General features: G+C 38.4%; 1 protein-coding gene across 4 annotated transcripts in view; it reads right to left on the bottom strand.

Annotated features, from left to right (window-relative positions):
• Positions 1-17,270, bottom strand: part of UNC13C (unc-13 homolog C) — a 615,854-nt gene that overhangs the window by 595,277 nt on the left and 3,307 nt on the right. For 3 of the 4 annotated variants that reach the window (XM_067747577.1, XM_067747567.1, XM_067747553.1), the window contains exon 2: positions 5,638-5,734. The exons of the other annotated variant lie outside the window; for it this stretch is intronic. The gene's annotated coding sequence lies outside the window, so the exon portion shown is untranslated. The remainder of the gene's footprint in view (positions 1-5,637; positions 5,735-17,270) is intronic. 4 annotated transcript variants of the gene reach the window in all.

The raw sequence follows: 17,270 nt of genomic DNA, 5'->3' as shown, positions 1-17,270 counted from the left end.
ATATTAAAGAAGGGGAAGCTGGGGCAAAGTGAGATAGCAGCATGGACTTATATATACTCCCAAATGTAAAATAGACAGCTAGAGGGGAAGCAGCCGCATAGCACAGGGAGATCAGCTCAGTGCTTTGTGACCACCTAGAGGGGTGGGATAGGGAGGGTGGGAGGAAGACGCAAGAGAGAGGAGATATGGGGATATATGTATATGTATAGCTGATTCACTTTGTTATACAGCAGAAACTAACACACCACTGTAAAGCAATTATACTCCAATAAAGATGTTAAAAAAAGTATATATTAAAGAACATATATTCACTTAATCCTCACCACAGACTTTTACACTTAACTACTGATATGACTTCCTAGCTGTTCTTCTCACCTCGCTGATTGTACATAACTCTAGATGTGTCCTTATTCTGTAGTAAAAGTGAGAATTTTAAATTCTAATGAATGTCATACAGCCTGCCAACAGAGCAAAAATTAGATGCTTACATAATTAGCATCCTCCCTCCCTTCCCCTTTGAGAGTATTAGATTCAGTGCAATTCTCCTCATTCAATGGAATTTCATTTGATTCTAACTTTTGGGTGAAAGTCAATTACTTATGCTTCAGAGCATGTAAGCAAAATGGGTGTGGCAATTATAAGTAAATTAAAATTAGTGTTTCATTAAAAAGAGGGGCAATTTCATCCTTTTCCTCTATCACAGGGTATATTTAAAGTAAATCTATAAATAAATTATTTCAAACTGCCTAATAGCAAGACATCTTTTAACTTCTCCAGCAAAAATAGAGCACATTCTATATAATGATAAGCAATACATGCCCCCAATAAAGAATTCAACATAACAAGTTCACTTCTTTAAAAATTTCTTATATTTTTTATTATGGAACACTAAATTATACATGGAAAGTCTCTTCAGTTTAAAATTAAAACATGCTTAGCATTGGCCAGCTCTTACTTCAAAGAACATCTGGGAATAAGTAATCACCAGAGAAGCAGTTGTTAACTTGATCTATGACAAGTCTAGGTGCTGGTATAATTGAGATAAGAAAATAGGAAGAAATTAAGAAGGCAATACAAAAATTTTTATATCTCAAATAACCACAGACGTACAATATACAATGTCTATCGAAATTCAAGTTTTCAAAAGCCCCTGTTCACAAATGAAGGTAAGCCTTTCCTCCCTCCCATAAAATTACACTAAGATTCAGTCTCTGGTTGTACCTGTGTTTACCTGGCCCCCTGACTCAGCCCAGACCCTTTCCTTAGGACTTGATGACAGCTAGAAAGAAGAGACTCAGAGCAATGATGTAGGAAATTAGAGAGATGATCTCTGACAACAAGGAACCACAATCTGCTAACTTTTAATACATTTAAAAATATAATCTAAAAATAATTTTTAAAAAATTAGTAGTAATAATTTTTAAAAAATTTACTTCTGAGTAAATTGCTGTGTCACAGAAAAAATGAAGAACACAGAAGGGGTTTCCCAGAGCACATACACTTTCTGTATGTCCTTGATATTAAAATCAAAGTAATCTCGACTATAATATTTGCATTCCAACCTCCCATCCAAGTCTACCCTCAGGATTAAAGGAAAGGTATGGCAGAGCTGTGGTATGCCACACAAACACCCTCTCCAGGACAAAGTCACTCATTCACCCAAATGACAAAGGCACGGAGCTGAGTCACTTTCCGAGAATGGCAGAGGCCAAGGGGTTATTGCCCCTCCTCTGGGTCAGCCCACATGCAATGACTAACTGACATGGGCACCCAAATGCCTAGCCCTTTCGCTTTAACACAGAGACCATCCTAGGATCAGAAGTTCCTGTAGGACTGGCTGAGGCCTCTGTTGCAAATGCATTGTGGCTCAGCTTCTCCCAAAAGAAGCTCTGCACATATATCTCTGTTTCATAGTCTGTTTCCCAGAAAACCTGACTTTAAAAAGTTGGTATGGGGCTTCCCTGGTGGTGCAGGGGTTGAGAGTCCGCCTGCCGATGCAGGGGACACAGGTTCGTGCCCCAGTCTGGGAAGATCCCACATGCCGTGGAGCGGCTGGGCCCATGAGCCATGGACACTGAGCCTGCGCGTCCAGAGCCTGTGCTCCGCAATGGGAGAAGCCACAACAGTAAGAGGCCCGCGTACCGCCAAAAAAAAAAAAAAAAAAAGTTGGTATGAAGGGAGTATGGAGGAAGTAGCTCTAAAATGAGATATTTTACCTGAATCCTCTCTGTTGGACTGGCAATGAGGGCCCAGTCACTGATGCCAGGTAGAAAACTGATAGCCAATGGTGTACTGTGCAGCAGGACAGTTGTTAAAATATTCACTAGTGGTAGACTAGGGTGTGATACCAGTGGAAGGAGATGAACTTGTATGTACAACATCTTAAAGTATTTTAGAGGTTGAGGAGAGGAAGTGATTAGCACTGTGAAATAGAATAGCTGTTGCTGGGGCCTCTTAATGCAGTAGAGAAAGACACTGAAAGGCTTAGAGTGATAAGTCAACAATTTAAGGCTAAATGTAAAGACAGCAGACATCCATGTCACCAGATAAAGAAATTCTCACCTCCTGCAGCAGATGCAGAAAAAAGCTGAGCATCAGACCCAGGAATTAATCATAAGCGTGGCAGAGATCCAGAGAATGTTTAATTCTCAATTTAGGCAAGTTGGCTGTGCCAAGGTTGGGGCCTTAATTGGGAAAAAATGGGACTATGAGTCATTTGCTGGGGACATCTGGGTTGATTCACTTGAAACTTTTTAATCCTCAGATTCCCCTGGATCCTCTGAGACTGCAAAAGTGGCCTCTTCCCCCTGTTAGTGGCTAGTGCTCCACCCTTGCTTAAAGACTGCAAGAAAATCTGTGCGCTCTCCATCAAGATCTATCAAAAACACTCCCATGGACCTCCAGACAGATAACTAGGGAAAAGTCATAACATAATCCAGCTGAATAAAACTGGACTCTGTTAAGGGAGCAAAAAGACAATATGTTGAAGAAACTGAAGGACCTCACCAACATATACACACCAATAGGAACATATAGGAACTGACAGAGTACTTATGAACTGGATTCTGTGGGTACTAGATCCATGTGGAAGCATATAAAGTTAGATAGGGAAGAATTTACTGCTGTTGAAGCAATCTTCTATGATATTGAATTTAACACCTGGCAAAGATCATGGGAGACAGTATTAACACAACTTTACAGTGATTCTTGGAGGCTTGGAAAATGTTATGGTCTATACCAAGTAGAAATAGTAGCACACAGTAGAAAAAGGGTTTGTAAGTCTCAAAGAAGTGGGTGTACTAGAGTAGATATACTATATAAAGCCAAGGAACTGACCAGCCAAAAAATTTTCCATGGGCAAACACATCATTTTTCAATGAGATAAGTAATGCAGTGGTGAGTTTCCCAATGGCATCATTGAGTATCTCAGTGATGACTATCTTCTATAGGCCAGAGATGTTACAGAACTAGGCTCAAATGACAATAGCAATAATAGGATCCCCAAACAATTTAGGTGAGGTAGTAGCATTGAACTATCAAAAACAAAGTGGGTGAAACTATCATAATAAACTGCAATTGTGGGGTGGCAGCCATGAGGCAACTCAGAGAGAGCTATGGAGATGATTAAGAGAATGCAGTTCCTAGAGGCAAGATAGATGCACACCCCTCCACAGATACTCTTTAATTTACACAAGAAAAAAATTATGGATATGTGATTAGAGAATTGAGGACAGCTTCCCCAGTAAGAAGATAAATCTCTTGCCTAGTTTCTGGACCAGAGCCAATACTCAAATCCAGAACCCAGTGACTGAAGGAGAGGCCAGGTCTCCATGAGGTGTGGACCCCACTACTATGACAAATGAATACGGTAATGATTCCCATAGACCTCCAACAAAGGGCCTTACTTGTATAACCACACACTGGGGAAAAGAGAATATCCAGACACTTTGAGGACTGTGAGACACAGTCTGAGTTGGCATCGATACTAAGCGAACTGAACCCTCTTTCAGAGTAGGAGCATATGAGAGCAGGTACTAAATGTACTTAGCTCAGCTATGAATCTCAGTGTGTCCACTGGATCCCTGGACTCACCCAGTGATAATTCCTTCAGTCTTATGCATAAATGGAATGAACACATATGGTAGCTGGCAGAACCTCCGCATTGATTCCTGGGCCTGTGGGATTAGATCTATCATAGTGGGGAAGGCGAGTAAATAAAAAACATTATCACATCTTGGGGAATGCAAAGTTTAGTATTACCCTTAAAGGTTTAAGTGATGGCAGTCTCCATCCTATCTATATTAAACTCATCTCATTTAGTTCACTAGATTTGCCCCTACAAAACCCAGATAGATCCTAGTGGATGACAGTGAACTACCGCAAATTCAAAAAGTAATCATCCCAGTTGCAGCTGGTGTGCAGATGTGGTATCTTTACTCGAGTAGATTAACATAGCCTCTGATACATGGTATATGGTCATTGAACCAGCAAATTTATTCTTTTCTATCCTTAAAAGGAAAATGGTTCAGATGCAGTTCAAATTCAGGTGGGGCACACAAGCATGTACAATCCTGTCCCTAGGCTGTGTTCTCCCATGATGAACCACCACGTACCGCCATTTTCTCACCATGTACCAGGACCTAGATCATCTGCGTATTCTGAACGTTACATTGGTCCACTACATTGATGATATCCTGTTAATTGGATCTAGTGAGCAAAACGTAACAAGAAGTTGAACAAGAAGGCCTTGATAAAACACATGAGTTCCAAAGATAGATTAACCTTATCATGGCTCAAACCAGTGTAGTTTTCAGAAGTAGTCTAGAGGATACCCTGCTATTCCTTCCAAAGGAAAAAATAAATCAATGCCTCTCACATCCAAAATGTGGTAGTCTCTTCTGGTTCTGGAAGTAATATAATCCATACTTGAAAATACTACTCTGACTCATATGCTATATGAAGACTGACATAGTTCAGACCCTATGAAAAGAGACATCCATGGTGAAAAACTTACCTTGTGGAATTAATGATGAACCCCAACAGGATAATGTTGACCCCTGGATTCTGGAGAAAGGTCATGACCTCTGCAGAGGAGACCTATATACTATTTTTTAAAACTTCTCAATCTGCAACTGGGTCCAAATATGTATGGAGCACTTGAGCATGTGGCATCACTTAACCATGCTGCCAGAACTACCTAACATGAGCTGAGTTCTGTCTCACTCACCAAATCATAAGATTGGGTGAACCCAATAGCAATCCACTGAAAAATGGAAATGGTATGTCTGGGATTATCAGACAGGACCAGGGTCACAGGGCACAAGTAAGCTGCATGACATAGACTTTGGACATTCACTACTATTCACCAGTGTCTCTCCCTCAGTGTGTGAGTATATGTATGTGTGAGTGTGCGAGTGTGTTTACTTCCCTGTTGGAAGATATCCCTTGTTAGTGGCTAAGGGAAGAAGAAAAAAATATCTGAACTTAGTGCATGGACAGGTTGTCTAGTATGTGGGTATCTCAGTATGTGGATAGTCCACGAAAATGGACTACTGCTACACTATCCCACTCAACATGGCACTGAAAGACAGCAGTGAGGGAAAATCCTCCCAACAGGTAGAATTTGGGGTAGGTTACCTGATCATCCACTTTGTTGGAAAGAGAAGTGGTCCATGGTAAGAATATACGTGGACTCGTGAGCAGTGGTGAATTGCTTGCCTGATTTCACAGGACCCTGCAAGAAGAAAAATTGGAAGATCAGGTTCAAAGAAACCTACAGAAGAGGCATGTGGGTGGATTTGAGGGGAAGAGCTCAAAGTGTGAAATTTTTTGAGTTGCATGTTATGGCCACCAGAGAGTATTCACCATGGAAGTAGCAATAAATAAGCAAGTAAACAATGATTTGACCAAATGTGGTTGAGATAGAGATTATGCATGGACTCAACAGCATGGGCTCCTACTCACCAAGGCTGAGCTTGGTACTACTGCTGATGAATGCCCAACGCTCCAGCAAGAGAGATCAATGCTGAGTACCTGATACAACGTCTTTCAAGAATATCGACTAGTGACCTGGTAGCGATTGATTACATTGAACTTCTACTCTGGAAAGGGCAGTGCTGCACTCACTGGAATCAACACAATTCCAGATATAAATTTGCCTTTCTCACCCACATAATTTCATCTTCGACCAAGGGGACTACTTTACAGTAGTGGTTGTGCAGCAGTGTGCTCCTTACCATGGATTCCACTAGTTCTATGACATACCACATCAAAACCCAGAAACTTCCAGCCTAATAATTTTAATAATAATAGCCTTTGAAAACACATTTGAAGTACCAGCTTAAGAATGACACCCTCATGGAGTGGGTACCATACTACAGAATGCAGTATATATTCTAAATCCATGACCATCACACGGTATTGTGTGCCCCCAGTAGATAGAATACATGGGTCTGGAAACCAAGAAGTGGCCCTGCTTATTATCACTCTCAGTGTCCCAGTTGGAATATTTGTACTTCCCATCCCTACAACTTAGGTTTCTCTGATTATAGAGCATCTGACTCCAAGAGTGGGACTGCTTCTATTAGGACACACAGTGAAAGAACTATGAAGTTTTAAAATATGGTTTCCATTCGGTCTCTTTAAACTTATGGCAGGAGGAATTGACTCTGATCATTAGGAGAATGTAGGGCCAAAATTACATTATGTAAACAAGGAGGAACACATCTGGCATCCAGAAAAGCCACTGAGGAAACTCTTCACAATCGCCTGCCAGATTTGATGGTAAATGGATAAGAATGGCAAGATGACCGAGGTCTCAGATCATTCAGGGATGATAATCTGGGTCACCCCAGGAGGTAAGCCAGCTAGACCAGCAGAAGTGCTAGCCATTGGTAGGAGACACCTAAAATGTGAGGTGTAGGAGGAAGATGATGGGTTGTGGTCTTCAGGGCAGTTGCGATTACTAGGGCTCTAGCTCATTCTAATAACTTTGTTCATGTAAGTTTCCCCGGGATAATAGACCAGCAAGCTATCCCAGATGGTTAACTTGAGATATGAAGCAAGAGTGTCTGAGAGGCACACAGGGCAGACTATAATCGATGCTAGAGTGTGATACCTTCAGGACCAAGGTACACATCCCGAGTCAACCCCTGGAATGGCCCTCAGCTGAAGGGAGTCTTGGTTCCTGGATTGGCACAGACACCAGTTCACAGGTTTCCACATTGTCCCTAAATATGCCCTAGTTTTGATCTTCAGATTATGTGACTCCAGGTCTACAAAATTATTTTCTTTATTGTCACAGTATATCGTAAGTAGCAGAGACAGCTAATGGGTAACAAATATTAATAATAGTAGTTGCCATTTAATATTTGTTTGCTCTGTTCCAGGCACTACGCTGAGTATTTTAAAAGTTATCTCATTAAATCATGGAAACAATCCTCTAAAAAATGTACTATACTATTCCTGCTATAGAGAGGAGGAAACCATGGCTTGCCATAATTCAGTACCTTGCCTAACACCACAATTCTAGAAAGTGGTAGTGCCTACATCTGAATACAGAATATGAAATTCCAAAGCCTTCACATTATATAACTTTTTTATATAGATAATTGGCAAAATATAAAAAGTAATACTTATGTCTGGGAGAACATAATTTGAATTTAAACTGCCTGATTATCCATTTAAATATACTACTGAACATACTAAATATAGATGTAGTAAATATTCTACTGAAAAGGCATTGTATTGATATATTGTACAGAAGTTAAGAAATTAATTTGTGATGGATCTGTATTAGAAATTGCATCTCTAAGATAGATTCTTCATGTCCTAGCTGAGTCCAAATATGGAACACTATTCTAAATGAAAGGTTTCCTAGCATCTGATAGAGCGCTCAGCCAGATGGTCTGAGCCTTGGAACTGAGGGGCCCAGAAATGCCTAGCCCTAAATATACAAAGTTGTGAAGTGTACATTTTCGGTTCCCAACAACTTAGCCTCATCTTTGTTCACCTTTTCTGCCCCACTCTCTCGAGACCTCAAGTAGGCAATTACCCAGGTCTTAGCTGATCTACCGCAACTTTTGGGAAAGAATCTGATGACTATAGATGTTACTAACTGATGCAACCTAACTTATGTACTTTTCTTGGATGCTTGGAAGAATTTTAGACTCACAATTAAAGCATCAGTATTCTGGGGGTAGAAGGATAAGGATTGTATTGTTTTTTGTTTCCATTTTTCCAAACAAAAGAACTTCATGGCCCTGAAGTCTTACCAAATAAATAAAAAGTCCTTTGTTACTTCTAACACACCTAGTTTATTTTTCTTTAAACTATTTTTTTCATTGTCTACATGTTCACCTTAAATCATTTACACAATAAAAAGAAAACTACAAAGAAAACTTATAATTTTTGCAAGAGGGTATGAGGTAAGAAAAATATGTACATATATCATTACTGAAAAGTTTTAAAAATAAAAGACTCAAATTTTATTACATAACACTTAGGTATGCCTCCAATAAACCCCTTATAAACAAATATGAATATCCCAATAGAAGCTAGGGTTCTGTCACCAATTTCATGGCCAGCAGACGGCAAAGCAGTCCCCTGTCCTCCTGCTCTGCAATTAAACTTCCTAATCTTTTGTTGGGTTCTCCTGAAAGCTCTATCATTCTTTATTTATTCTTTATTCATGGTCTCGCTTTCATAGATGATTCTGTGGATACATGAAATAATTATCTACATGTTTGGAATAATTTAAAACATTCCAAATAACTAAGGAAATGAGACACAAAACAGGCATGTTTTAATAGAGAGATGGACAAAAAAAAATTAGAAAAACAAAAGAATGGAAGGAAGAAGGAAGGGAGGAAGGGAGGCGGAAAGGAAAGAGAATTGGGTTAAGGTGAGGAGGCAGAGATACTCAGAGTTGTCATGGCTTGTTTACCTTCTGGACAAGCTGGTCTGTTCTCCCTTTAGGTGTTCTTCCCCAATTAAGTAATCCTTACGTCATTACCCTGCTAGGGATAGTGCTCATAATCAGAAAGAATTGTGAATATGGTCTTAGACATTTTAGCCCAATTCTTTCCCTGATTAGCATATCATGACAGTTCCAGGGTTCTCCACCAAACTGGAGACGCAGGGGTATTACAGTGTTACACGTCTATACCTAGGACAGCTCCTTTTAAAAACAGAGGACGGAGTGACCATGCTGTCATTGTTTTCAAAAAAAGGTCCAGTTATGCATCAATATAAGCAAGTTAATACTTAAAAAGCAAGTAAATCAATGGATTGATACTTGCTTTACAAAGATATTTAGCATAATTTTCCAGAAGACAAAAAGCTAGTTCTCTAGAGAATTTAACGTTGATATTAGCTTGCAGATACTTTGAAAACCTATATGGTGCATAAATTAAGGAATATCTGAACACATAGTCAGAAATAACCCTCCCTCTAGTTTGTATTTGGGCTGTGTTTGTATTCAACAGTTAAAAAAAAAAAAAGAAAGAAAAAGAAAACAGATTTTATATTGCATAATAAACAAAGCACAAATCCTGTTTGCCAAAGAAGAAATCTATAAATTTAACGGCAAAATACGTGAAACATGAGGAATTACAGTTTTAATTTAAGACTATTGCCCTGCCCTGCTATCTTTAGGAATTGTTTGGACTAATGATTAATTAATTATTTATTTTTGTATTTTTATCCTTCAATTTCTTACCAGGCTATTATTTCAGGCAGGAACCAGAAAGATTACCTAATATTTTTTAACAATTAAGCAGTAGTTGTTAATCAGAATTTGTTGACAGTTTTCCAAGACTGTAATTGAGGTTGCATAACCTTGCCTTCATTGATAAATGCAAACTGAACCATAGTGTTCAGGTGAGAAATATCTGATCACAATTTTGAGGGAAGTTACTTACTCACCAGCTTCCAAAATACTGAACAATATGCTGACATTAAGAAACAGCTCAGTTTATCCTCTAATGTTCTACTCACACCAAGCATGGTACCTGCCTATGTCTTCTCTCCATAATAAGGCTTCAAGCCTCTTCTTTGAAGGACAATTCTTTTCAATCCCAGTACTTGCATGCTGTGTTACACAGAATAGACTACTAGTGAAGATGAAAAAGTAAAAGATATATTCAAGAGGAATCTATTGAGAAATTTAGATTTGCAGTCAAAATTTTTAAAAATACTAACAATGTGAAGATATCAGCCCTTTATTCATTCACCCAACAAACATTTATTGAACACTAGCCATGTGTTGTGACCTGCACTAAGTTGGGGTGCACAATGGTGGGGAAAACACCAACAGTCTCTGACCTCTGTAAGATCAGAATAAACAGGGAGAATTAATTAAGCAAGCAATAAACAATAGTATTTTCTTTCCAACCCACTTCCACCAAAAAAGTGACTCCTTGATGCCTACATGAAATTCAGACCTTCCCACAGCCCCAATCCTCACCATATATTCTCTGCCAACATATCTCTTAACCTTTTGCTTGAATAGAATGTACTTTCATTTCCTCATCAGACCGTTACTGTTGCAATGGGGAGTCTTACAATTCATTCCTTCCACCTGTAATTCATACTTAGCCTGCATTCACATTCACGACTTTGGCAGCCTACCCTTAATTCGCTCTTTGTATAATAAATTGGGTTTAAGTTTCCCTCTCTCAATAGATGTAAGAGCTTTTGATGGCAGGTCCTCTACTTATCATTTTCACATTCCTTCTGTAGAGCCTACCAAACTGCCCAAAGCCTTCTTAAATAGCAGCAAAACCAGCTTGCTGTCCTCCCCTCATTACTTTGTTATTTCCTCTTGACCCACAACATTCACTCTGCCTGGAATATTCTCTCTGATCAATAATCATAACCTATATCATCCCCTCTTTTTGAGAGGAGATACCAAGAAAAACTCTTTTAGCCATTATCTTTTATTGTTAATAATCTCAAACACAGGAAATTGCTGTATCGTATCACATCAGAACCATTTTCACTTACTAGGTCTTTCCTTCCTCTGCAAATAATATATGTAAGCATTCTACCAGTTTTGCAGTGAGGATAAAAATGGCACAAGCCTTGCACTCAAGGAGCTCACAGTCCTGTGAAGAATAGAAAAGAAAAGCACTTGAAATTCAGACCTGACTAGATGGTGAGGGAGAGAGGGTTCAGAAAAGCCAAGTCGTCCGTCCTCTGCACAGGTCACTACACATTAAAACCACACAGACACATCTTGTTTGAAACTCACCTTGCTTCATTTCTGCAAAAGCTGCTCACAGCTCTGTAACTAACCCAGAAGGAATCCCCTAGACTACAAATGTTGTACAGCTTGTCTAATTAGGACAAAGGCAGCCGCTCAAGAGGCAGGATATACATCTCTCAATCAGGAAGATACAAGAGCTGTCCCTCAGGCGGCCTAAGGCATATAGCAAGAAGAGAAAATGTAAACACAGTCACCTTGGTGTGCTGGCATTTCTGAAATGTGCATTTTGTGGACATGTTTGGAACCCAAGCTTGACTTTCTCCTGTTGTCTGTGACACTCCTGCCCCACCTTTTTCCAGAGCCACCTGCTGAGGCCTCAGGACACACAGACTAATTTCAGTAGTAATCTAAGAAAAGTGTAATTAAGATAAACCTGCTGGTACTCAGAAATATGAAAAGTGTACCGTCTTTCAGGCATGGAGTTAATGTTCTAGTTTCCCTTCACGAGAATGCTGGCTCTCAATTGCTTTTCTGGGAAAAGAGATGGATTTTGCATAACAGTAATTTCTTTTCTCTCTCTCTTTATGACCAATTTTTTTCCTCACAAAGATAATGTGTTGAGATCTAAGTCTCTGATCTTGGGACATAATAGTTCCCTCGGTGTTAATAATCAATCTACAAAGGGGTTAACTTACATTCCAAAGGTCATTTCAACTACCTCCCAAACCAAATAACTAGGATCCTAGTTATCCAGACAGCCATCTCTCGTCACTGTGCTATTTAACTAAATAGAAAATGACAAACTCAACAATTTCAAATAATTAAAATGTATTAAATAAAGGCCAATTATGATAAGCATAAATTAACATCTTATAATATAGAAAGTGCTAAGGGGAAGGCTTGAGAATCTTCCATGCCATCACAATGAATATATACCATTTTGTACATTTATCATTTTGTACAATATTGCAAACATAAGATATCTTAATGTTTAAATAGTATTATCACCTATAAGTATCTATTATATCTATCCTGGTTCTAAAGAAACTGCAACAAATTAGTTAATTGTTCGCTAGCGTTTGAACTCTCGATGAAAAAGGGGTCACAGTATCTCTCCATTAGATTACAGATTGCTTGGTTTTATCACTCATTAATATTCACAGACATACAGTAACACATCTTTTGCAAGAAAATATGAACAGGTTTTCTTTGTTGGTCCATTTTCAACTGATATTAAGCACTACAGTAAATCATCTGTCCTCAAGCCATTTTAGATAACTGAACTAAGAGCTGGAGTTCACAAAGAAAAGGGAGACAATATGTGGATTAACTGAGAAATAATTTTAAAATAGGCATCCAGAAATTGTAAGTACTTTGACAAGTACTCTCTTGGTACTCCTATAGCTTTTTTAAAACCATATCTAGAGTCTTATAATTCTAATTACATTTGACATTTGAAATTTGTGTCACATCTTGTAGACCTTTAAAAATTTCTGCTTTCTAAGAGACAACTTTTCCATTTTCACGGAAGAAAGCTTTATATTCCAAACACAAAAATCAGTAAATATTAGCATGTGGGTAGGGCCGGAAGGGCAGACAACTGGAACTGACTATGAGAGAAATTAATCCAGGCTTATAGTGTCAAGGGTCTTAAGAGGAAGGTAATATAAAAGCCAGTAACTCTCAAGGAAAACTTACAAAGCCAGCCTCAAGTTTTCTCTCCATAGATTCTAGAGTTGGCCACACTTTGCCGCTCCTAACTGACATTCCTTCCTGTCACCATCATTATGGAGAAATTTAGAGATTTCAAGATCAATCAAAGAATTCAGTGCAGGTTTTACTCAGACTCTTCATTCACTCTTTTGGGGGAAATTTTTCTCCAGTATGAAATGTCACAAGTAAAAACAGCTGTGTGTAATCAGCCATACTGCCTCCCATCTTGGAATAAACAGATACTCTAAGAATTCCTTCTAGAAAACTGAAAAAGACCACTGGGAATTCCCTGGACTTTTTTATATAATTGTGTCTATTGCTGAATCCATTGGGAGCTGGATGCCATAAAGCAGAAGCCAGGATGGTAAAGACCAATACTGTGGACACAAGCTGGGTGTACCACAGGACTAAACAGGAGAGAGGTAGACCGCATCCTAGATTATTAGCTGAAGTTAAAAGGGGAAGATTAAGATCAAAGGAAATGAAGGGGGATATAAGGCATAGAGCCAATGAGGAAAGTACTGTTACTAGAAACACCAAACTGAAAAAGTAGTACTTAATCTCCGAACCCCTGATCAAGAACAGGAAGACACAACACAGGGAGTTGACCTGGACTTATACTGTGACAAGGTTCTGACCTAGATAAAGTCAGGCAGGCAACTCCCCTGTTTTTAACTGTTTGTATTCCACCTCTCTTGAAGCTACACTTCTGCCTTTCAGTGTTTATGCTCATGAGCTGCACAGGTACTAGATCCTGACATTTACCTTAGATTTACTGAGTGTCTCCTAAACTCAGACCTCTAAACAGTGAGAATAAATCAGGGTCACTGGTCATAGGCTAATCTCTCTTCTTGTTCTCAGGACTATTTTACAGTGGTAGACTCTTCATGAAACCCATACCTTCTGTAATATAGAAAATAACTAGTATTTGCTGCCTCTTGATACCATGGAAAACACACATAAGAATGTGAGAATCTCAGGGCCTTTGATTTCAAAAAAAATTTGGGTGTCCAAAGCTATTCCAATTTGTTCTAAATGTAACTGCTGAAGAAATTACTATCTTAAGTCACAGTAGAGGTTTGAATATTTCCTTCTGACTTTACTTTTTTGCTGTTATTTCCTACTTTGTATACTAGCCTCTCTCCTTCCCTTACTAGTCTTTTTCTCTAATAACTGATATTACAGAATTCAAATTAAATATAAAAGCAAACAAATTTACTGAGCACCCCCCTTTTATATACAAGTTAGTGAGCAAGATGAACATAATTACAATTAAGAGTAGCCAGTATTCCTTGGACATTTAATCTATATTATTTATTTAATCTTCATGAAAACTCTATGAAGCAATACTCTTTATGGTGCCATTATTTTCTAGTTGAAAAGTTAAGATGCAGAAATTTTAAGTAACTTGCCAAAGTTTACAGATACTTGATGTGTTTATAGCCTTGCTAGGAATTTTTTTTTTTTCAAGTTACATGCAACAAAATAGGTTTAAACTATAGGTCAAGACCAAAGGTGAAATGTCATGAGAAAGTATATGATGCATTAGTAAATGAATGATGCAAATAATTTAGTACTATGGAATTGTATAAAATTTCAGTATGTGGAAACTCTGAGTAATCTGTTTAATTGGGGCAGAGACTGGGTCAGGGATCAGAAGGTAAAGCTGAAAAAGGCAATCTGGGATGTGCTTGGGAAACGTGTCTTTTTTCCACACTAAGGAGTCGAGGCTTCATTTCATATACAATGTGGTGTCCTTGAAAGTTTCTGAGCAGGGAGTGAGAGACATGTGCCATGGTCAAGGCATTTTTTAGGACAATGAATCTGGCAGTAGTATGCAGAACAGATGCTCAGAGGAGAGGCTTATCACAGACAGAACTGGAAGATTAGAGCAGTATTCTGGTCATAAAGGGATAAGAACTTGAAGGTGGTGACAATAGGGGAAGGAACGAATACATGCCTGGAAATGATATACAGAAGAGAAAAGAAGATTTGATGAGTAATTGAATATGGGTCACGAGGAAGTATAAGGCAGTGACAATGACTTGAGATTTGAGCCTGAGAGACTGAGGAAAAAATCAGGAAAAGGAGCTGTTTGGGGGAAAGCAGAGGAGGTGAATCTCTTGACTTTGGTGGGACACCTTAGTGTAATTCCTCTCAATGAGGTAGTACAGGCCACTAAATAAATTCAGCTCACCGAGACAGAGAGTAGACAGAGAGGATCAAGAGAACACTCCAACTCAAGGCTAAGTGGAGGAAGACAGCTATTGATGTTCTGTGTTTATTGTAACCTGTTGTATTTATTCATCAAGCTTTATATGTCTCATTATTTACTATTTGAAAAAAACGTTCTTCACCTACCGTCCAGGAATATTGTGACACTTGATTAGGTATTTAACATGGTCTTCTAATCCTATGGGTTGCTTTCTAAGAAGTAACCAGAATTGAATTTTAATTTTTACATATATGAAATTAATTTACATATTTTGCCTCCTGCCAATCAACCGTTTTGGAAATTAAGAAGGAAATATAAATTCTCCTGTTTTCCCTTCAGCCATGAGAGAGCACCACAACCCCCTTCTTTCTAGTATGTTCTCATGAGTATGCCCATCCAGAAGGGTAGACAGCTGGAAAGAGAGAGAGTAAATCTATTCAAATGTTTAAGTAGAGTATGTACACTCACTTTATTTTTAAAACCTCTCAACAAAACCGTTCTATGAACAACTCAAAGTCGTTCTAAGTACCCAAATAACATTTGTTTGTTGTACACAATGGCAGCATTTCAACGTCTATCAAAGCTGCAGCAAATATTTTCTGACTCACAAATACAGGGCCTTATACAAAATACGCAGTTACATGGAATATGAATAAGACAATACTTATCATTGCCTAATTGTTTGAAGGAAAACAAGCTGTCGGACTTCTTAAAAGTCCTAAAAGGATTCGTACCACTTTTTCAGCTTCTCAGGCAGGTAGATGATATTTATAAGCCTCTAGCCTCAGGAGAAGCAAATTAGAATCAAGTAATTCTGCAGCTACATTTCAAATGGAGTCAAACCTACAGAGTTTGCATTACATAGCTTCTGTACAATTTCTAAGTCTGAGAACTGAGTCTTCAGGAGCATCAAATAAGTCTTCCATTACAGATGAGGAAACCAAAGCTAGGAAATGACAGCCCGAGTTTACCCAGCCAGCTGGAGGCTGAAATTGGATTTGACCAATACCAGTATTTTCTCCTAGATAGCAAAAAGCAATGGACTCTCGTTAGAATGTGTGCATTAATTCTCTATCTTTATCTGATTAGCAATTTTTACTAAGTAGTTCTGGTAAACAAAGCAGTTGTTTAGGTTTTCTCAGTTATGTGCCACTTCACAATGCCATGATGCAAATCACGTTTGCTCTTCTCCCAGTTTTTCTAGGATCAGGTCAACAGTGTCCTGTCTTAGAAACACGCCTCAGTGATAGTGCCTAAGTCATCAATTCTTCCCACCTGTCAGTACGATAAAAATAGTCATCCCTTTCTGACAGCTTTTCTTTTTCTTTTCTTTTTTTTCCCCTTAGGTATAATAAGCCTTGAAAAGATACTTCTAGAGTAGGTTATTTCAAACTTCTACAATACATAAAACAAAATATTTCCATGCAAAACACTTTTTGTCTACCAACAAGACATGTTGCACCCAGATTTTCAAGAGCCAGAATGCTCAGGAAAAAAAAAAAAAAAAAGGTGTTTTATGTAGGAATTGGGCCAATGGAGATTGTCTATTGGGAATAGAGACAGACCAAAGATGAGCTTGTAAAAGTCTAAGGGAAACAAGAAACTATTTTAGAGAGAAACCCATCTTCTCTGATTACTTTTTTTTAATACTTTGAGAATCCTGACAATTTTGACAAAAAAATTGACCAAAAACTCAACAATTTTTAATGTTGAGTTTATTTCTTACTAACCAGCATTTATATCCACCAAATATTTTAATTCTCTATATAGAAAAAATAATATGAAATATTCTCCCATATCAAGATTACAATAATTTGTATATGCTGAGGCTAAACTATACAATATAACTAGGATATGCAAAAGATAGGAAACATATATACCCCTAGTATCATTTTCACAAGAGAAAGAGAAATGACTGTGTGTCTTCATTTCTACTTCTCCTCTGGAGGACTTTTGATATTGAGGCTAGAACACCACCTGTCCTCCTAACTCTGCCTTAAAAGACAAGTTGAGCAAGCACTGCTGTGGCATCATTATCTCCATAGAGATTACGGAACTGGGAGCTCAGTCTTCTGCCTGCTCAAAAGCTACAGACTGAGAGGGCTATTAATAAACCCACCCCCCTTTTTTTAAGCT

This window comes from Pseudorca crassidens, chromosome 1 (genome assembly GCF_039906515.1).
Source record: "Pseudorca crassidens isolate mPseCra1 chromosome 1, mPseCra1.hap1, whole genome shotgun sequence".
In the NCBI taxonomy this organism is placed as follows: domain Eukaryota; kingdom Metazoa; phylum Chordata; class Mammalia; order Artiodactyla; family Delphinidae; genus Pseudorca; species Pseudorca crassidens.
Note: the sequence above shows the minus strand (reverse complement) of the source record. Positions and strands in the feature narration are given on the sequence as shown.